Source organism: Peromyscus californicus, unplaced genomic scaffold, assembly GCF_007827085.1.
Source record: "Peromyscus californicus insignis strain IS unplaced genomic scaffold, ASM782708v3 Scaffold_23__1_contigs__length_62951481, whole genome shotgun sequence".
Classification (NCBI taxonomy): Eukaryota; Metazoa; Chordata; class Mammalia; order Rodentia; family Cricetidae; genus Peromyscus; species Peromyscus californicus.
In genome coordinates, this window is record NW_026294534.1 from 56,635,416 (window position 1) to 56,657,961 (window position 22,546).

The window sequence follows — 22,546 nt, forward strand, 5'->3', positions numbered from 1 at the left end:
AAGTGATCAGTCGAGATGCCTTCCCTTGAAAGAGGAGGAAAGACCAGACCGTGAGGGAAAGAAGTGAACCTGTGGTTTGGAAGACAAGAGGGAATGGCATTGAATGACTCCGTGTGTGTGTGTGTGTGTGTGTGTGTGTGTGTGTGTGTGTGTGTGTGTGTGTGTGCAGATGAAGACAAGCCCTTTCACTAAATCCAGTGCTGTAGGAATTCAAGGCATGTGGAAACTATCTAAAAGTCTCTTAGAAGAATGGAATAGAGAAGTTTAGGAACTTCTCTGAGGGCCAGTGTGTTTGGGGTCATGGTTCTCAAGAAACACAAAGCCTTAAGTTGAAGAATTATCTCCGTCTGTCCTTGCCAGCCTTGGTCCAAGGGTGGAGAAATTAGCTAAAGTGTACTTGATAGGTTCTTCTACTCCATGTTCAATACAATCATTCATATATTTTGAAAAACTTTATGGTTCATTTCAGTGAGACATTAATTGTTTTGATTTATTTTATGTATATTTTATGTATATTTGATTTATTTTATGTATATTTATTTGTGTATATGAATGTTTGCTTGTGGGTATGTAAGTGCAACAAATGTGTGTCTGGTATCCAAGGAAGTCAGAAGAGGGCATCAGATCCCCTGGGACTGTGGATCCCTAGGACCAGAGTTACAGACAGTTGTGCATTCTGGGAATCAAACCTGGGTCCTCTACAAGAGCAACAAGTGCTCTTAACCACTGAGCCAACTCTCGAGCCTGTATTTCAGTAAGATTTTAATAAATTAATCAGCACGAACTCTCTGTAGCCATTCTTTAAGGATATATAACGTTGCCTTTTGCAGTATTTCTGTGTCTCTCTTTGATCTCCCTTGCCTAGCTTCCCTGGTAATTTGGGTATCCTATAGATTGCCTCCTTATGGGTGTTAGGGCAAATTACCACAAGTTCAGAGGCGTAAGTCAGCGTGCATTTACACTCATGTAATTTCGGAGCTCAGAAATCTGAAATGACCTTCACCAGTCCAAATCACAGTGCCAGTGTGTTGTGGGATATTTGTACACTGTGTGGAGGTGTATTGCTGTAATTGGTCAATAGCTAGGCGGGAGAAGATAGGTGGAATTTCTGGGGAGAGAAAGAAAGTGGAGAAGGAATCTAGGCATACAGGAGATGCCAGGAGACACAGAGAGGAAGCAGAAGGTAGAAGATGAAAGAGAGATAACTTGTGTGATAGAATGTAGATTAATATAAAAGGGGTTAATTTAAATTATAAAGCTAGTTAGGAACAAGCCTAAGCTATAGGCCAAGCTTTCATAATTATTAAGTCTCTGTGTCATTATGTGTGAGCTGGCAGCCCATGAAAAACCTTGTTACAGCAGTGGGCATTGGCACTCATCACAAAGTCCCTAGGGAAGAATTCGTTTTCTTTCCTGGCTTTTGAGAGAAGCACTCATTGCATTCATTATTGCATGGTCCTTTCCTCCCTCATCCAAGATTTTGCTGGAGCATTTACCCTTAGTTAACCCTCAACTAAATCTCCCTCTGTTTTCCTTCCAGAAGAATATCTATCTTTTAAATCTCTCTCTCTCTCTCTCTCTCTCTCTCTCTCTCTCTCTCTCTCTCTCTCTCTCTCTCTCACACACACACACACACACACACACACACACACACACACACACACACACACAGAGGAATCAGAGGACAACTTGAAGATGTTGGTTCTCTCCTTTCACCACGTGGGCTCCTATGATCAAATTCAGGCTTGGCAGCAAGGACCTTTACCCCCGCCCCCCATTCATCTTCCCACTCCTCTTTATTTTTAAAGAAAGGTTAGAGTTAAGAAATATTTTAGCATAGATTTAAATACAGGTATTAGAAGAAGGGGAAGAGAGACTCAGGACAAAGAAGCACACACACAAGACATGGGGTGGGCTTATCAAGGAGGAAAGTGACCTCTAGAATAGTAATTCCCAACCTTCCTAATGCTGTGACTGATGGTTTTTAGCGGTGCACTTACCCTGCGAGGAAAAGTCACGAACCATGATAGAATCTACTAACAAGAGTTTTATTAAGACAAATAGGAAGGGATAGATGTGATCAGGCCTGCTGAAAGGACATGTGTGGGGGACGGGGGAGGGGAACATGGGGCCTGCCTTTTTAAGGGCCAACCTGCACATGCACACACAGGCCCATGTGGCTACTCCAAGCATGTGCATAGTTCACACGGTTAGGCCTCGTGATTACGCAGTGACCCTTTAACACAGTTCTTCATGTTGTGGTGACTCCCAACCACAAGACTATTTTCATTGCTACTTCATAGCTGTAATTTTTCTTCTGTTATGAATCATAATGTAAGTATCTATGTTTTTCTGATGGTCTTTGGTGACCATTGTGAAAGGATCATTGTACCATAAAGGAGTCATAACCCATAGGTTGAGAACCACTGCTCTAAAAGAACATTCTGATTGTGTTTAAGGTCCACTCGAAGTTTCCAGTGCGATCCTACCCATCTTAGTATCTGTAACGTGATCCCATCTCCAGACCCCCTGTGATATACGGTGAGAGTTGAAGGACCCAGAGCTCAGGACCTGGCTTGGAGGGGGGTTATCAGCCAAGCAAATCCTATCTTCTTTGGAACTTACCTCCCCCCTCCACCCACGGTACTGAAAGGACAAGTGTAGGAAACAGCTACAAGTGATGACTAAAAACTTCCTGAAGACCATGTGTGAGCAAGGGACACATCAGTCACATTATAACAGAGTCTCTAATGGAGTGAATTAGTCAAAAATTGGACTACTGTGAACTAATTTTGAGGGATATATATGTACATATGTGTGTATGCATAAGTTTTGTGCATGTGTGCCTGTGAAGACGGGTGATGGGTACTCACGAAGCAGGTACCAAGATAAGCCAGAATTGGGCATCTGATTCTGCTGGTGCTAGCTAGAGGTTGTGCATCTTCTGACATGGTGCCGAGACCCAAACTCGGGTCCTCTGTAAGAATCCTGTCCATGTCTTAACCACTGAGCATCTCTCCAATTAGGTTGCTAACTGGAAATTTTAAAAATCTTTTCAAGAACAAGGGAAATTACATTTCAGTGGCGCTAAGAAGGATTACAGTCCAATCTGGGGAAAAACAGATTTCATCTTGTTGAGTCAGTTTGTTTTATAGTGCTTAAGACTTGAACCCTGGGCCTTGAGAAGCTCATAAGCACTCTACCACTGACCTTCATTCCCCACCCCTAAGCAGACTTTAAATGTGCTCTAAAGATTGTAGCTGGATTTGTATCTCTAAAGCAGAAGGGGTTAGATATTACAGTATGAGTCAGGTGGGATTACCTTGAATTGTCTTTTTAGAAAGGAATTAGCGCCCCTCCACCCCATTCTGTTCTGATCAGGCATTCCACAGAGGTGACATTCTGTTTCAGCTTTCTGTGATTTGGCTCAGTCCAATGGTCAGCTCTCCTGAGAGGTGCTGCTGTGAGCAGGCGGGGCACCTGTGCAACCCCATAGAGATGACGAAGGTCTGATTAACAGTGACCTATACTTCGATTTCAAGAGCCTGTACCAATGCGATATCACTTTAAATTTTTTCCCTTGATGTGGCCAGCAAAAAAATAAAAGCATAGTTTGCCGGGTGGGAGAATGGGCTTGAGAAGCAAGGAACCAAAACAAAAGAGGAGATTTTATTACCCACACTCAATAAAGCAAATTGCATCCCACTTTCCTCCTCTAAGTGCCTCTAAACACAACCAGGGCTGGTGCGAACCACACCTTTGTGCTTTTGCTGCCTCGGGCATTTCTTCATCTGAACCAATAAGATTTTCATCCTTCTACATTTCTTTCCCTTTGACTTCCCCTCACAAAACGCTGCAATTTTCTGGGACAAAGAGGTCCTTGACTGGCAACCACACTGTGCCTCTAAACCAATTAGAGCTCGGCTCTCATGTCACAGTGCCCTCAAGTTACCCAGTCCGGTTCCACATGCGCGTTCACAAGGGTGTTGTGACAGCACAGCGCAGACAGGAGCATGGCAGACAAACCACTGCAGACATTAGAAAGGCCAGCAGTGAGCAGCGCTTTCTTTGTCGGAACCCTGAAATCTTACTTTCAAAAAATACCCGCTTGCATTCTTGATGTTCAGGGCGGAAAAGGCTGGGAAGTTTCCAGACCAAGTCTCTTCCCATTGAATACTATTCCTAGACTATGGGATGAGGGGACAAATACATAGATGGAACGATATAGGAATGCAATATTCTAGAAAGCAACCTTCACATCTCAACAGTTTTCTAAACATTATTAAGGTCTTATTAATAGAAAACCCAGAGCCAGATACTGAGATGAATGCTGAAAGATCAGAGAAGCAGAGCAAGCCACAGCCAACCTCACCTCGCCAACAACTCAGCTGATCCTGTTTCCTCACACTGAAAGCCTCTGAGTCCTCACCTGAAAGGGTCTTAGCTGAACTGCTGGCTGCCACTGGCTTACTTCCAGGCAAATCCTCAGTCTAAAGAGTGAGTGTTCCTGTTTCCTCACACCTTATATACCTTTCTCCGCCCAGACATTACTTCCTGGGATTAAAGGCATGTGTGTTTCCCAGTACTGGGATTAAAGGTGTGTGCCACCACTGCCTGGCTCTGTTTCCAGTGTGGCCTTGAACTCACAGAGATCCAGACAGATCTCTGCCTCCGGAGTGATAGGATTAAGGGTGTGTGCCACCACTGCCTGACCTCTATGTCTAATCTAGTGACTGGCTTTGTCCTCTGATCCCCAGATAAGCTTTATTGGGGTGCACAATATGTCACCACAGGGGTGTGGGATCTATTTGGAGGCTGTGGAAGGTTCTCCATTGCAGAGTGCTTGCCTGGATATTCAAAGGCCCAGACTCAATAACCAACCCCACGGTGCAGAAAGAAAGGAAGAAAAGAATATAAATGAATGGAATTTTTTTCACTAACAAGAAGTTTGAACTGTTTCCCTTCTCTGATTATCATGAAAGACCCCCCAGGAGCACACTCTCTTCTTCTTCTTCTTCTTCTTCTTCTTCTTCTTCTTCTTCTTCTTCTTCTTCTTCTTCTTCTTCTTCTTCTTCTTCTTCTTCCTATAGTTGTCAGTTGGCCACCAGCTTACCCATGTTGTACAGGGAGGCTGAGAACTTGGTGTGTAGAATGTGTGGCATCTTTCGATAGCTTGGTTGCTGTGTATCTGCAAGACAAACCAATTACTAGCAGCTTTTCTACCTGGAGACATCAGACCCTTTTGAAAATACTTAACTGCTTAAAACATACAGCTGCCTTGAACTGCGAACCTAATTAGTCTTAAAAATAAAAACCCAGAGTCAGATATTCGAGTGAAAACTGAAAGATCAGAGAAGCAGAGAAGCCAGCTCCTAGAGAGAGAGTTCTGACCTCTAGGAATCGTCAGAACAAACAGGGGAGAACCTGTCTCTATGAATCCTCAGACTGAATGGGCAGCAGGGCCAGATCCTGTCTCTACCCGCCTTATATTCCCGTCTCTGCCTCCTGAGTGCCGGGATTAAAGGCATGTGCCACCCAAGTGCTGGGATCAAAAGCATGAGATCCCAAGTGCTGGGATTAAAGGTGTGCACCACCACCACCTGGCTGTTTCTCTTTTAGACTGGTTCAATCTCATGTAGCCCAGGGTGGCCTTGAACTCCTGATCTTCCTGCTTCTTTCTCCCAAGTGCTGGGATAAAGGTGTGTGCCACCACTGCCTGGCTTGTCTGGTTAACTAGCGGCTAGCTCCACCCTCTGAGCTCCAGGCAAGCTTTATTTGGCAGAACACAAACAAAATATCATACAGCACTGCCTATTCTCTAAGGAGAATTTCATCTTTTCTCAGTTGTAGAAGTTAGCTTGAGGACAATGATAAAAGAGTATACTTAATATATTCAGCCTTGAAAAAATATCTTAGGGGATTTCACACCAAGAACTATTTAAACCCTTGGATTATGATCATCTTTGCAAGTTTTGTCAAAGATGAGACAGCTAAAATCAGGGGTTGGCAACTGTAGGTCAGATCTGCCTGCAACTGAGTTAAAATCAGGGGTTGGCAACTGCCGGTCAGATCTGCCTGCAACTATTTTAGTTTGGCCAACGTAGAATTTTTAAAATTCAAAAATTTTAATTTAACCCCCCCATCGACTCTGATTTGGACACATTTGGGAAAACAGGATGATTAGGTCAGGGTACTGTGGGTAGGAAGGGAACCAGCAGCAGACACTGGCATGGGGTATGATAGTGTGAGCTGTTATATATTTGGGATTCCTCCCACTTTCTTGGCACAGAGTTCTTCAAACCCTTGGCATTTCCTGAGTGATGGATGTCTTTTTTGTATTCCACTGGATTCCCAGATGGCTGGTTTGAATGCTAATCTCCACTGTCAATATGCCTATATTTAAAATCACCTAGGAGACATTTATCTAGGTGTGTTTGTGAGGGTGTTTCCAGAGTTTAATTGAGGAGGGAAAATCCATCCTGGGTGTGAGCACATGCTTCCTGGTCAGTGCTGTGGACCAAGCTACTCCCACTGCCCTGCCTAATGCACTGGATTCCTTTAGATCATGAGCCCAAATGAACCGTTCCTCCCTAAGTTTCTTTTAGCCGGGTCACAACAATGAAGAACATAACAGATACAGCTGGGGCCTCCCCAGGAGCACCAGAATGGAGAACAGTCACAAGAAGGTGCAAGGTTAAGGCCAGAAGGCTGGAGTGTCAGCTCTATGCAGCTAACCAGAAGCAGATTAAGCTGGCTGAGGATTTAGGCAGCCATACTAGGGTCCTCCCACCCTCCCATAACACAAAGCTGGGGACAAAGTCTTTAATCGTGAGCCTGTGGAGAGAGATTTCAGAAGATGTAAGACAGCATAGTAGGTTCTTCGCACCGCAAGCTGTGTTGAAATCCACTCCAGGCATAGCTCCCGGAGAACAAGGGAGCCTGTGGAAGTCTGATGTCCAGTCAGTCTGCTGTGTCCTTGACCTCCCGTGTCTTCTCTACTGCTCACTTCAGGGCAGGCCCCATGTCCAGCAGTAGATGGCCAAGACAAAGAGAGCTCAATGGTGTTTTGTAGACTTTCTGTCTCATATTGCTGTGTTTGGGGAGTTTTGTCTTACTGATCTTTTGTTTATATATTATGCTTTCCTATTTTGTGTTTTTATAGGTTCCGTTTGCGTGTGTTTAGTGTGCCTTCTCTCTCTCTCTCTCTCTCTCTCTCTCTCTCTCTCTCTCTTTGTGTCTCTCTTTTTTTCCGTTTTCTAGCTGTTTAGTTTGGCTTGTTGGGGTTTCTTTGTCTGCCCATTTGTTCTATGAAGACAGAGAGAGAAAGGGTACGAAGTTGGGTGAATGGGGAGGTGAGGAGTACCTGGGAGCATTTGGAAGAGAGGAGAATGTATTCGGAATATATTATCTGAAAAAAATTTAATCAAATACAAGTCACTGCAGACTCACTTTCAATCCTTGGTGAGCCTTGGTGGTTCATCTTAACTGAAAATGAGAGGAGAGTAAGAACCGGTGTGTGAAGACAAACTAGGAAGTTTCTGGAAGTAGAAACAGGAAGGAATGGTAAAAGGTAAAGTTGCTAGGTGCCCTAAACCCAAGAGGCTAAATCCAGTCCCTGGGATTAGCTTCGAACTTTCACCTGCCATTATGTTCTTCTTTCATTCAGTCACATGCTCCTGTCTGTCTGTCTGTCTTGGTTACAAATGTCCTCCCAGACATGGGCCGAGGACCTGGTACAATATAGTTTTTCCCTGAATGCTTTGTTGACAGAGCCCCAAGATTGTAAAGCTACTTAGAACCAGAAACTAGACGCCCCCCCCCGAATCTTCTCCACTTTAGCGCACTTATCTCTGAGCCCTGTTGTGATCCTACCTACTACAGTTGACTCACAAAATGAGGGGAGTGAAATGTGGGCTCCTTGGAGATGCCACAGAACTACTAGCAAAAGGTCTCTACTACTGCCATCTTGCCAGTGACCCCTGACCTGTCACCCCAGACACACACACATCAAAAAAACAAACAAACAAATTAATTAATTAATAAAAACCTTGATTCTAGGTGGAGCTATGCACCAGAATTAGCTATTCACTTAAAGGAATGGGACTTTGGCCACATGATACTTGAGATTTTTGCTATACAGGCAAAGATGAAAAAGAAGGAATGATCTAGATGAAAATCACATAAGGAGCCTGTTGTTAGAATCTTAGATGGTCTTTTAATAAAAAACCCAGAGCCAGATATCAGGGTGAAAGCTGAAAGATCAGAGAAGCAGAACAGCCAGCCACTAGTTCAACCTCTACGAAATCCTCAGCCTAGAGAGAGAGTTCCTGTTTCCTCATGCCTTATATACCTTTCTCTGCCCTGCCACATCACTTCCTGGGATTAAAAGTGTGTGTGCTTCCCAAGCAAAGGCATGAGATCTCAAGTGCTGGGATTAAGGGTGTGTGCCACCACTGCCTGACCTCTATGTCTAATCTAGTGGCTGGCTCTGTCCTCTGATCCTCAGGCAAGTTTACTAGGGTACACAATATATCACCGTAGGAGCCAACCAACAATCATCAGTCTACCATGACCACTCACAGCAATGATGCATTACTCAGCTAGACAGCCATGTGGGAATGTGAGGTCGAAATAGCATTGACTGACCTTGGAAAAAGTTTAAACTGGTCAAGCTGTATTCTGAAGACAAGGGAGAATAAGTCACTGCAGTTGGTACTGTTTCATCATGACAAGAATACATGTTCATTGTTCAAAATAGTGTTCTAATTCTTATTATCATGAGAAAACCAACGTTAACATGTTAAAGTGTCTCTTAGTAGTCATTTTCCTAAACAGGTGTGTATGTACATATGTGTATGTATGAATGCATATGTGTGCATATGTGTGTGTATATATATGTGTGCATGTGTATGCATATGTGTATATTGTACATGTGTATGTATACATGTGTGTGATGTGTATATGTGTGTGTGCTTGAACCCAGCTAAGTTAAGGCTCTAACACACTTTCTATTTTTCTCATGCATTTATTCATTTAAAAAGTAACAAACCATTTTTTAACAACTGATTAAATCAACTTATTAAAATTGTTGACTTTGGCATCTGCAATCGTGACTTCAACCTCCACTCCTGGCTCAATACTGAGGGGAGTATTTTTATTTAACGATTTCAGAAGGACTGCATAAGCCAATGAGTCGCTTGTGGATTCTCATCTGGAAACGATCCCATGTCTTGGAACCTTCACCACAAGGTGTTTTTCATGTAGTGATGCTCAGTGTCTCGGTAGGCATGCCCACCAGTCCTTGCATTTTTCAGATTTGTTTCCCTAGAGCCTCAGATCAGGTCAGCACACACCTTCTCCGGAGGCTTCACGTGGCAGCTGGTTAGAGTGATTCAAAGTCGGTGAATCTCCGTCTCGGGCTCCACCATCTTTCTGGTATCTTTAAAAGCCATGGCTGTGGGACAGCTTCCTAACGGACATTTTCCTCAGTGGGAGCAAACAGCGGTGAGTCAGGATGGGAGCAGATTGAATAGAGCTCCACTGCACACACCATCACGTCTCAGAAAACAACAACCATTCTTGAAACACAAGCAATACAAGAATGAAAAATAGTGACCAACATTTCTACCCCGAAGGCAGAAATCTATTGTCCATACTTCAGGCTGATTCTGCAAGTTTAAACATGTCAGATCATAATATCCATTGGGACCCAGCCTGATGTGACTACAGCCATTTTATTACAGATGTCATTTTGTGTGCCAGGTGACACCTTGGCACAGACCCTAGTCCTTACAGGACAAATAGAATCAGCCATATAATCAGCCAGACTTTCTTGCCATAGACTGTCTCAGATGCTTGACTTGTTGACTGGAGGAACCCAGGGCATCCAGGTTGCTCACAACCCACCTGCGTGTAGTTCAGTCTGTGAACCCTTCTCCTGCCATGAGGTGTGATGAGCTTCCTGTCTGGCTGTCGGGAAGGTATGTTTCTGTCTAGAAGTTCATAATAAATTACACTCTGGCTTCCTGAATTTGCCCTCAGCCTCTCAGCACCTTCAGCCTTTGGGCAGTGGTTTTCAGTTGCTGGAATTTCTGAAACAATACCATACAGTTTTATTGGTGTTATAAATCCCAGAGATGCTCAGCCGTAGGCTTTTATAAGAGAAACTACTCCCCAAACAGACACAAATGCATTCACTTGGAACAGCATTTTACGCCATCTCATGATTGCAGAGCAGATTATAACTGACATATTACTTGGAGCTTGCTGGTAAGCGGGCTCAGCCTTGAAGACTTCGGCGTCTTTCAGCCCTGTGGTCGGAGCTTTTGTGCCATCATCCCCCTCTTCCATGGAGGGTCCAGTCATTGCCCTCACTAACTAGTCCAAGCCAGTAACCTGGTCTAAGGTGTTTCTCTTCCACAGTTGACCTCAAGTTCTTCTCAATGAGCCTTATCAGTAGACATCCCATAATAGAAACCGAAACTGCTCCCAAGAGGTGGCAACTCCAGGAATCCCCATGATCGAGCCTGAGACAATGTACAGCTGGCCATAACTGCATCAAGATTGCTAAACACACACTTCTTAGCACCCCACCCTTTACCCTCCCTCCCCCACTTTAACTACTCTCCCTCCTCACTTCCACCCTTACCCACACCAGGCTCTTCCTCAACAGTCTTTTTTTGTGGGGGAGGGGGTGCCACATACCTGTAATCTCAGCTCTCAGGGGACCAAAACAAGATTTGTGTGAGTCTAGAGTCAGCCTGGGCTACATAGTGAAATTCTCTCAACGTGCCCCCAAGAAGACAGGTAGTTGAAAAAAACTGAGGAAAATTAAGTAAATATAACGCATCCTGAGGATACATTCCAAGACATACACACCCCAGTGAATGCCTAAAATCTGGACGTGATTTTTTTGTTATTTGAATCATTTTTTTTACATAATTTCTTTATTGAGTCTTTAGGAATTTCACATCATGCACCCTAATTCCACTCACCTCCCAGTCCCCCATATCCTCCCCTCACCCCTGCAGTGTCCCCAACAACAGAAAATCAAAAATCAAACCATACTCAAACAAAGAAAGTAAAAAAACAAAAATCCCTCTTAAATTCTTCATCTTTGACGCCTCTCCAACACCTCTTCATTTGCCCTGGTGGCATTGGGAGCAGTGTGTCACACAGCACACCCTTTTGTCCAATCAGCTCTACTGGCAAATGCTCGTTGCGATGAGTCATTGGTCTGGTTCAAAGGCCCTGGTTTCTGGTACACCATCATCCCTGGATCCTCACCGGAACTCCTCTGTGATATCCCATGGCCACCTCAAGTCATGGAGATCCTGCAGGCGTCATTTCACAGGACCAATCCCTTCACGAGTTCCAGCAGGCCCTATGTGGGGGTAGATGTTAGGGTGGGCCAACCCAAGGCCCAGCTGTGGACCTGGGTGGTAGCTGAGCTGGTCAGTCTGGGTCATTGGGGCTGCCCTCTTAAAGGAGGGGCCCTGAAGCCAGCTCTCCTATGCCCATGCCATGAGGGTGAGTTCTCGTCACCCATGCTGAGGGGTGGAGCCATCCCTCCCAAGTGCAGGGGCCAGCTCTCTTGTCGCAGTGTCCAGCAAGGGGCAGGGCCAGCAAAGAGCAGGGCTAGCTCATCATGGCGCTCTGAGGAATCCTTTAGCCCCCTGAGGTAATCTGAACCACAGACATCAACACAGACCCTGGCTGCAGCCAGACCACAATCCCAGACATGGCCCATGGCCTTTGATGGTAACAGGAGCCTCGGACGTCAACACAGACCCTGGCTGCAGTAGGGTCATGGACCCAGACAGGGCCCTCAGCTGCAGCTCTGGCCAGGACATCACCATGGCATTAGGTAGCAGCATAGGCCACCCAGATCTGTATGGTCCGGGCTGCAGCATGGCCCTCGGCCACCAACAAGGACTCAGGGGGCTGACCTAACCCTGGGCATGCACACAGCTCTCGGTGGTAACAGGAGACATGGCTGCTAGAGCCCATGGCTGCTATAGAACCACAGACTTAGACATGCCAAGGGTGGCATCACCACGGTCCCAGGTGGCAAGCGGGCCTCCCACATCAGCCTACTCCTCACCGCCTTCACTTCTTCAGTCGGCCTCTTTCCACAACATATGAACCACTCCGCTTCTCTTTCTCTCCCATTTCTCCACCACATACTTGGGCATCCTAATAGAACCCACCTACTCAGTGCCACAAGGCGTGGGGCTGGCCCGGGGATGTCTTCCTGGCAGGCGGCCAGCCCCGGGCCTTGAGGGCCTAGGCTGACCTGCCTCCACGGAGTCTTAATGCTGTTCAAATCTTAAATGGCCTTATTAAAATAATAATAATAATAATAATAATAATAATAATAATAATAATGAAAACAGAGCCAGATATCAGGGTGAAAGCTGAAAGATCAGAGAAGCAGAGCAGCCAGCCACTAGCTCTTACCTCTATGAAATCATCAGCCTAAAGAGAGTGAATTCCTGTTTCCTCACACCTTATGTACCTTTGTCTGCCCTGCCATATTACTTCCTGGGATTAAAGGCATGTGTGCTTCCCAGTACTGGGATTAAAAGTATGTGCCACCACTGCCTAGCTCTGTTTCCAATGTGGTCTTGAACTCACAGAGATCCAGACAGATCTCTGCCTCCCGAGTGATAGGATTAAAGGTGTGTGCCACCACTGCCTGGCCTCTATGTCTAATCTAGTGGCTGGCTCTGTCCTCTGATCCTCAGGCAAGTTTATTAGGGTACACAATATCCTAATGCCACAGTCAATACCACGGAAGCAGTGCTTGTGTTGTTAGACTTGGGTCTTTGCTGGTATTGGCCATACTGACCTAAACTTTCCTAATTCACCACCGCTTGTCTCTCTGCTGTTCTGATCATTTTGGGGACAAGTGGCCAGGCCTGGTCTGTTGGGGTCTCTGATACAGAATGATGAGCTAAGATCTGGGGAATAAGCCCTCTGTGTGTTCAAATGTAAATGGCCAGTGTGCAGCCAGCTGCCTTCTGTCTCCTGGCTGCCCTGGGCACCTTGCAGCTCCTGGGTGTTCTCTCTCTCTCTCTCTTTGACTTGTACTGTTTGTTTCTGTGTACATTGTTGCTCACCTGTCTCCTTTCTAGTTTGTCCTTTTTCTTACAGGCTAGCTAAAAAGTGATACAATCAGGCCTAAGAAGATTGTGTGCACACATACAAAAAAAAAGGGATTTAATGAATGAAGTTATCAGTGTAAATTGCAAAATGAAAAAAAAAGTTGAGGTCAGTGAAAATAATTTTGCCAAATCATGAACTTAAAATTAAAAATGTCATATACTATGATGCATATAAACTGTACTGTGAGTTTTAAATTGTTAAATGGAGTGTAACTCAGGGAATATTTACTGACTAGTATGTATCAATACCTTTCACTACTAAACACTAAATTCTCATATTCAACACAATCTTGAAGTTAGAAAGTGAAGTCAGCTGGGAAAATACTTAGGACCCAGGTTCTGATCCCCAGAACCCACATAAACAACGAGGTACTGTGCTGCACACCTGAAATGACCTTGTAGGGCAGAGATGGGAGGATCCTTGAGGTTTGCTGGCCCCCTTATTCTAATTGTTGACTTCAGGACCAGTGGTGGACCTTGTGTCAAAAAACAAAAATAAAAAAGGAGAGCACCAGAGAAAGACTTTTTGTTGGTTGGTTGGTTTGGGTTTGGGTTTCTCAAGACAGGGTTTCTCTGTGTAACAGCTCTCGCTGTCCTGGAACTCACTCTGTAAACCAGGCTGGCCTCAACCACAGAATTCCACCTGCCTCTGCTTCCCAAGTGCTGGGATCAAAGGTGTGTGCCACCACCGCCCAGCTCCAAGACAGACTTCTAAGGTTGACTTCTAGGCTCTCTATGTGCAGTATATGTCCATTCCCATACTATGGACATACACACACATAAGCAACACACACAAAAAGTAAGGTAAGGTAGAAGCAGTCCAGAGGTAAAAATGACAAGAGTTAAAATGGGGAATAGCACAGCCACAAAACTGGTTAAAATGAATACAGCAGACTATATCAAATGTTACCAAAGGTGTGACACAATTCGAAATCTCAATTCCGGGAATAGAAAACCAACACAACCATTTGGAAGCAGTCTAGAAGATGCTTTAAAAATAGAGCATAACCCTATTGTGCAAACAGTTGTGCACTCCTAAGTATTTACAAAAAGTAGCGAGAGGCTAGAACCACAGGATAGAACCACACAGACTGATGAGTGACACTCCGTAATAACTGTGCTATAGTACCTCCAAACTATATAAACATCTCTCGGGAAGGGAACTGAAAAGCAAACTTCGGTGTATCTGTGTACTGGAACACTGCTTAACTACAGAAATGAGCAAACTATGATAGTCAACCACACTGATAGATTTCAAAATAACTCCGCTGAATGAAAGAAGACACAGACAATAAAAAACAACTGGCTCCGTTTCAACAAAGCTCTAGAAAACTTAAGCGAATGTAAGCAGTGATGGAAAGCAAGTTGGTGCTCAGCTATGAAGAGAAGCAGACTTGGGCAACTGAGAGCAGGGATTCAGGGCCCGTGGAGGCTTTGGAGGTGATCGCAACATTTTGAAATATTAATTTTCAGACTGTTCACATTCAGTGTGAACATTTTTATTTAATGCCAAATATATAATATTATCATACATATAATATTTTAATAAAACACGTTAAATAAGATGCTTAATATTTAACTACATAAGGTATTCTTTTTGGAAACACAGGACATTACAATCCTGGACTACATCCTTCAGAAGCTGAAAGTTTCCCATAACCCAGAGGTGGTAACTTTGAACAGTTTGACACATTCACACTTGCCATGAATATTCTCATTTATGCACTGTTAATGTTTTCATGACATTTTACAAATGGAGTCATTTTATCCTGCTTTGCACCTTTCAGAAATTAACCTGAGTCTAGAGAAACGGCTGGGTGATTAAGAGCGTACCATGCTCTTGCAGAGGACCTGGGTTTGTTTCCTGGCAGCAGGTGGCTCACAACCCTTCAGCTCCAGGGGATCCAGTGCCTACTTCTGACCTGTGGGCTCTGCACTCATAGGCACAGACCCCCCAACACACACACACACACACACACACACACACACACACACACACACACACACACACACATACAGGTAATTTAAAATAAAAACAAATCCTTTAAAAATTTAACCAGTCAGAACTAGGCATGACAGCACACGCCTTTAATCTCAGCACTCGGGAAGCAGAGGCAGGAAGACCTTGTGAGTTCGAGGTCAGCCTGGTCTACACTGTGAGATTCGTCTTTTAAAAATTAATGAGTTATGGGCTGGAGAGATGGCTCAGAGGTTAAGAGCACTGCTTGTTCTTCTAAAGGTCCTGAGTTCAATTCCCAGCAACCACATGGTGGCTCACAACCATCTGTAATGAGATCTGGTGCCCTCTTCTGGCCTGCAGGGATATCTGCAGGCAGAACACTGTATGCATAATTAATAAATAAATAAATAAATCTTTAAAAAAAAATTAATGAGTTAGTCTTTGGACAAATCAATAAAGTAAAAGTACCTTGAGCAACAGGCTTGTTTTAACAAGATTTGGAACTCAGGGGCCAGAACAGCAACACTAGCCAGGAGTAGGACAGAATGGCAAGAGAAACTGAAGCCGTTTGAATAGAAAACAGATTTTAAAATGTCAGCCTCAATAGCAATGAGAATATAAAGTACCTAGAAAGAAGGAGGCACAAGCACACGGCATCTCAGTGGAGAAAATTGTGAAAGTTTAAGGTAAAATGAAGAAAAAGGAAACGTAAGTAAACAGGAACCAGGATGATTTTTTGGAGAGGACAGACAGATCGTATAGAGTTCATTTTCTACAAATTATTCTGTAAATTTGATGGACAAATCCAGATCACTATAGTGTTTTTCAAGGAGCTTATCAAGCTGCTATAAAATTCATTACTGAGAATAGGTAAGATACAATTTTGAAAGAGAAGAGGAAACGGGGTTGATGCTACCTGTTACTCCGCCCTTGTGTAAAGATTTAATAATGAAGCAACATTGGTGGTCTCGGGAATGGGCAGAGCAATGGCATGGAGCAGAGACTCCAGAAATGGACCCTGGGTCTAAGAAAATTTAGTTTACAACAGAAATTGAATCTCCCAATAATTGAGAATAGAGGGCCTGGGATGTCATTCATTTGTGTGACACTTGTGTAGTTTATGTGAAGTGATCTCCAGAACCCCATTAACCAGGTGCAGTGGTGTAGTGGGTAGCCATTCCAGCTTTGATCTGTAAGTTCCAGCCCCCATTGAGACTTCGGCAACTGTCACGCCTACAAGGCGGGGCGAAAGGAGGCGCCTGGGGACCTGAGATCTGGATCGGCGGGCTCTCGCTCTCTGTTGCGGGACCCTGGACTAGAGAGGTGTACCAAGCAGAGCTCCAGAGAACACCGCTGGACTGCGATACACCTTCCCCAGACTCCGCGACCTACCTATCCCTTAATTTGTAAGTTACGCCATTAAATAAATCTCCTTTTATCTACGTGGAGTGGCCTTAATAATTTCACCAATATCTGGCGCTCACGTGGGGCAAATTCCAAAGGCCTGGGTGGCTCCCACCCTCAGCCTCTTCCCCGGCTAGCGGGTACCTAAACCCGCCTGCAAAGTTCCATATAACCAGGGAACGCCTACAGGGTTCCATTCCTGAAAAAGGGAGCAGCTAGTCAGGTCTCAGTTCCCTAGCTTAGCCCCGAGACCAGTGAAAGAGGCACTCCCCGGCTTCCCGAGTGCCGGCGCCGGCTCCGGCTCCCGCCATCTTGACTCCAGCGAGCTGCAGTCAGCCACGATCACCAGCAGGCCCTGCTTTGGAGCTGTACCAACGCCACCTGCTGGCTGAAAAGTGCTACTACACCCCCCAAAAACCACGAAAGGTAAGCAAAGGCACCTGATAATTTTACACCTTAAAATTGACTAACAAATTTTGAGTAATTCTTGTAATATGGCTGACAACATTACCTCACAAGAATTCGAAAACCTTTTTGCTTGTATGATGAATGACATCTTACTGGAAATATACGACCTTCCTAAGGCATATCTGGCCTGTACCATTTTGGCATTCATTGTAATAATCCACACAGTGTTCAAACACTGGTTTAATAACAAGAACAAAGATGAGTCATTATTGGGACTGATACAGGCTTTAAGCGAGAGCAATGAAGGCTTACAGAAAAAGATTCTATCTCTGGAATCTGCTTTAAGGGATAGCAATGAGACCTTAGAGAGAAAGATTCTTTCTCTGGAATCTGCTGATCAGGATTTACAAAACAGGCTTGTACCAAAAATTGATCTTATTGATAATAAATGTGAATATTTAATGGACAGAACACTAACTCTCCAGACACTATATAAGGAAGAAAGATTATCATTAATTGATAAGATAAGGTCCATGGAATCATGTGTTTCTGAGGAACATAAAAACTTCTATGATTCCATGAGGAATCTGGAGTCCCTTGCCAGAGAGGAGGCTCACTCCATAGAACAGACCCTAGGTGCTCGTTTGCAGGCCTTAGAAGAAACTCTCAGTAAACATGACAAGGGACCTAATAAGCAGAAGGGCAAGACCATAGAGGTTGTAACATCTCCAAATGGCTCTCACACAATGGCTTATCCTGTTATCATCCATGAGAAGCCAGCGGATGACACACACCCCGAGCCATATACTACATATACATTACAACCAATTTCCACAAGGGACTTTAAAAATATAAAGGAAGCAGTAGTTACATATGGGATACACTCCACGTACGTAAAACAGATGTTAAATTCGTGGTCTACCTCACATAGAATCATCCCAGATGACTGGCATCAGTTAATTTCAGCTGTTCTAGAATATAGCCAGCAGCTACAGTGGAAAAGCTGGTTGAGAGAAGAGGCAAAAATTTTAGAACAACAAGGTAAACTCAGAGGTTTCGTGATCTCCCAAGATCAAATACTTGGTGAGGGATGTTTTGCTGACAGGAATGTACAAGCCATTTATGATGAGCATACAATATCCCTATGCCGTACAGCAGCTCTAAATGCTTGGGAAAAAATTCCAGAACCTGGAAAACCAACTGAGGTATACACAAAGATATTTCAGGGACCACACGAACCCTTCACTGATTTTTTACAAAGACTGAACACAGCTATAACAAGAGCTGTATCAGATAAAGAATTAAGAAAAGTATTAACTGAGTCCTTGGCATTCGACAATGCTAATGCAGAATGCAGAAGAATACTTACACCATTAAAGATCAGATCAGCTCCTTTGGAAGAATGGATTCAGTATACTAATGGTGTTGAGTCTCGTAACTACAGTAATGAGGCTTGGATAGGAGAGACAAATCCCAGAGGTGAAAGAAGGCCCCGTGTTACCAAATGTTTTACATGTGGTACACCAGGTCATATAAGTAAAAACTGTACGTGGGGTACTCCTAGGAGTAATATTCCTTTTAGGAATAGCCTAAACAGGAGACCCCAACCACCTCCCGGATTATGTAGAAGGTGTGGCAAAGGCCGACATTGGACCAGTGAGTGCAGATCAAAAATAGATATACGAGGTAACCCTTTACTGGCGGGAAACGCCTCAGGGGGCCTCTTGCAGGCCCCCAAATCCAATGTAGTACGAACATTCCCAGCCACTGTGGAAGAAATTCCTCTCCAAGACAACTGAATAAACCAATGCTTAATGTAAAAACCGATACTGCAATGGATGATAAAACAGCTCTGATGGATGGATCACAGTTTACAAAGAACACTATAAAACAAATATTTTGGCAGACTTCCATAAATGATCAAAGACCAAAGCTTAGAATTCGAATTAATGGCCTGGTTATGGAGGGACTGGTAGACACAGGTGCAGATGTGACTATAATTACACCAAAATCATGGCATCCAAATTGGCCTCTTCAAGAGGTAGATGTCCAACTTTTAGGGATTGGCACCCTATCTCAGATAAAACAGAGTTCGAGATGGGTTGAATGCATAGGGCCAGAAGGACAGAGAGGAAGGCTGAAGCCATATGTAGCAAATGTAGCAGTAAATCTTTGGGGCCGAGATCTGTTACAACAGTGGAATACCCAGATTAAAATTCCTACACTTTCAGAAAAAGAATACAGACAAATGCATGTTTCTAGGAATAATATCATCACATGCTATAAAAATCAGGCACCAACCATTCAGGCTGTTCACAAACAGAGCACAACTGCTATTGAACCCTCAGAAGTACCAACTGCCTTACCTTTAAAATGGCTAACTAATAAACCTGTCTGGGTTGGACAATGGCCTTTGACAAAAGACAAGCTACAAGCTTTAGAACAGCTGGTTCAAGAGCAGTTAAATGCTCAACACATTGAAGAATCTACCAGCCCTTGGAATTCTCCTGTATTTGTTATTAAAAAAAAGTCTGGTAATTGGAGAATGCTGACAGATCTGAGAGCTATTAATAAAGTAATTCAGCCAATGGGCTCCCTACAGACTGGGATGCCCTTGCCCTCTCTGCTACCTAAAGAATGGCCTATAATAGTCATTGACTTAAAAGACTGTTTCTTTACCATACCCTTACAAGAAAATGATAGAGAAAAATTTGCCTTCACAGTACCTAATTATAACAATTCTCAGCCAGTCAAGAGATATCAATGGAAGGTCCTCCCACAGGGAATGTTAAACAGCCCTACCTTGTGCCAATACTTTGTGCAGAAACCATTGGAGATAATTCGTGTAAAGTTTCCACAATCCATAATTTATCACTATATGGATGATATCCTATTAGCTGATCCAAAGTTAGATACATTAGAAAGCATGTTTGAAGAAGTAAAAAAAGTTTTGCCTCGCTGGGGACTGCAAATTGCTCCTGAAAAAATACAAAGAGGAGATTCTATTAACTACTTAGGATATAAGATAGAGCTACAAAAAATTAGACCCCAAAAGGTACAGCTAAGGAGAGATCGGTTGAAGACTCTTAATGATTTTCAAAAGTTATTAGGAAGCATTTCCAACTTACTGGGCATCATGGGAATACCCAAAGATGGACTACAAAATTTGGCTAATACCCTAGAAGGGGACAAAGAATTAAATAGTCCAAGAGAATTATCAGCCGAAGCTGAGAAGGAATTGGCTCTAGTAGAAAAGACAATTCGAGAAGCACATGTGGATCGTGTGGATCCAGAACTTAAATGCATTCTTGTCATATTCCCCTCCAGACATTCCCCAACAGGTATTTTGATGCAGAGGGAAGATATTATATTGGAATGGATATTCCTACCACGTAAACCAAATAAGAAATTAAAGACTTATATAGAAAAGATCTCTGATTTGATTCAAAAAGGTAAACTAAGACTTCGCCAGTTGACAGGAATGGACCCAGCAGAAATTGTAGTACCTTTAACTAATGAAGAAATTTCATCACTATGGAAAGATAATGAATACTGGCAGAGAGCCTGCAGTAACTTTTTGGGAGAGATTAACAACCACTATCCCAAAAGCAAGAGAATAGAATTCATAAAGAAGACTGAATGGGTCCTTCCTCACATTGTACGACAAAAGCCAATTTCTGGAGTCCTCACATTCTATACTGATGCAAATAAATCAGGGAAAGCAGGATATAAATCAGGAGACTTAAGTAAAGTGGTACAAAGTCCATACAGCTCTGTACAAAAGGCAGAACTGTATGCCATTCTTATGGTACTGATGGACTTCACAGAACCCCTCAATATAGTCACTGACTCTCAATATGCAGAGAGAGTTGTTTTACATATTGAAACTGCTGAATTTATTCCTGATAATACAGAATTAACTTCATTATTCATACAATTGCAGGAAATCATCAGAAAAAGGGAACATCCTATATATATAACACATATCAGATCCCATACAGGTCTGCCAGGACCTCTAGCACAAGGTAATGATGAGATTGATCAGTTACTAATAGGTAATGTGCTAGAAGCTTCAGAATTTCATAAGAAATGCCATGTAAATAGCAAAGGTTTGAAGAAGGATTTCTCCATCACTTGGCAACAGGCTAAGGATATTGTGAAAAAATGTCCTACTTGTTCCATCTATAACCAACTTCCATTACCTGCAGGGAGCAATCCAAAAGGTATACAAAGAAATGAAATTTGGCAGATGGATGTGTTTCATTTTGCAGAATTTGGAAGATTAAAGTATGTACATCATACCATTGACACCTATTCAGGATTTCAGTGGGCAACTCCTATGAGTTCTGAAAAGGCTGATTCTGTGATTACACACCTATTAGAAGTTATGGCCATCATGGGAATACCTGTACAAATTAAGACAGACAATGCCCCAGCATATGTCTCCAATAAAATGAGACAATTCTTTGCCTATTACAATATAAAGCATGTTACAGGTATACCACACAATCCCACAGGCCAAGCAGTCATAGAAAGATCCAATCGAACTTTAAAAGATATGCTAAATAAACAGCAACGGGTAACAATGACTCCTAGAAATAGATTGCATAGTGCTTTATTAACCTTGAATTTTCTCAATGCTGATGAGAAAGGAACAACAGCTGCAGAGAGACATTGGACGACAGACAAAACTCCTGAGCTAAACCAACCAGTTTATTTCAAGGATGTGCTGACCTCAGAATGGAAACCTGGATATGTTCTACGTTGGGGAAGGGGTTTTGCCTTTGTTTCTGCAGGAGAAGAAAAGCTATGGATACCAACAAAATTAATAAAAATTCGATTCGAACAGGAAAAACCCCTTGATGAGAAGTAAAAGATCATCCACCAGTGTGACATCTCTACAAGTTGTAAGAAAAATTTAACAATCAAAGGTTGGGGTAGGGTTCTGTTTTTGTCTTTCCAGGATGATGGAAATACCCATCTTACAGAAGTCATAAGGCCTTGGATATCCGGATGTTTACAGCAGAAAGAAAGAATCTATTGGTACCAATCTACACACGGTAAAATCTCACTGTCTAATATCTATCTCTCTATCAATCTAGAAAAGTTGTGGTTCCAATTCAATTATAAGCCAAGCTGGCTTTGGAGATGGAATTGGCTCACTCCTTCTCTAAACCCAAGCATATTGCTAAAAGGAAGTTTGAGAGATTCTTCAGTCCCATATCTGAAGAGCCCTCTGGTGTGGGACAGAAGGAAACCAATAAAAAAGGACCATTGTCTTCTAGAGTCTAACTCTCTCCATGCTTACTCTTGATTTCTCAGAATCCTTTCTTACATGCTATGTCCTCTTTAAATCCAAACCTTCCATTTTGATAACAAATAAGTTTTTCTAATAGCAATCTCAGAAGTCTCCAGAAGGAAGACGGGGCCCCAACAACAACTCTACCCAATCCAGAATGATGCCATGGTAATCATCATCATACGACACTTCTTACCAGAATTTCAGACAATCTTACCCATTACTCTAAGACTTGCTGCAGAACCTACAGTTAGTCTAACTGAGATTTAACTATCTGAGCTTTCTCACAGTACCCAACAGAGATAACAT

General features: G+C 43.3%; 1 pseudogene; it reads right to left on the reverse strand.

The window, feature by feature from the left end:
- Positions 1-9,066: 9,066 nt before the first annotated feature.
- On the reverse strand, positions 9,067-9,452 carry LOC128119333 (40S ribosomal protein S20-like; annotated as a pseudogene).
- Positions 9,453-22,546: the final 13,094 nt, after the last annotated feature.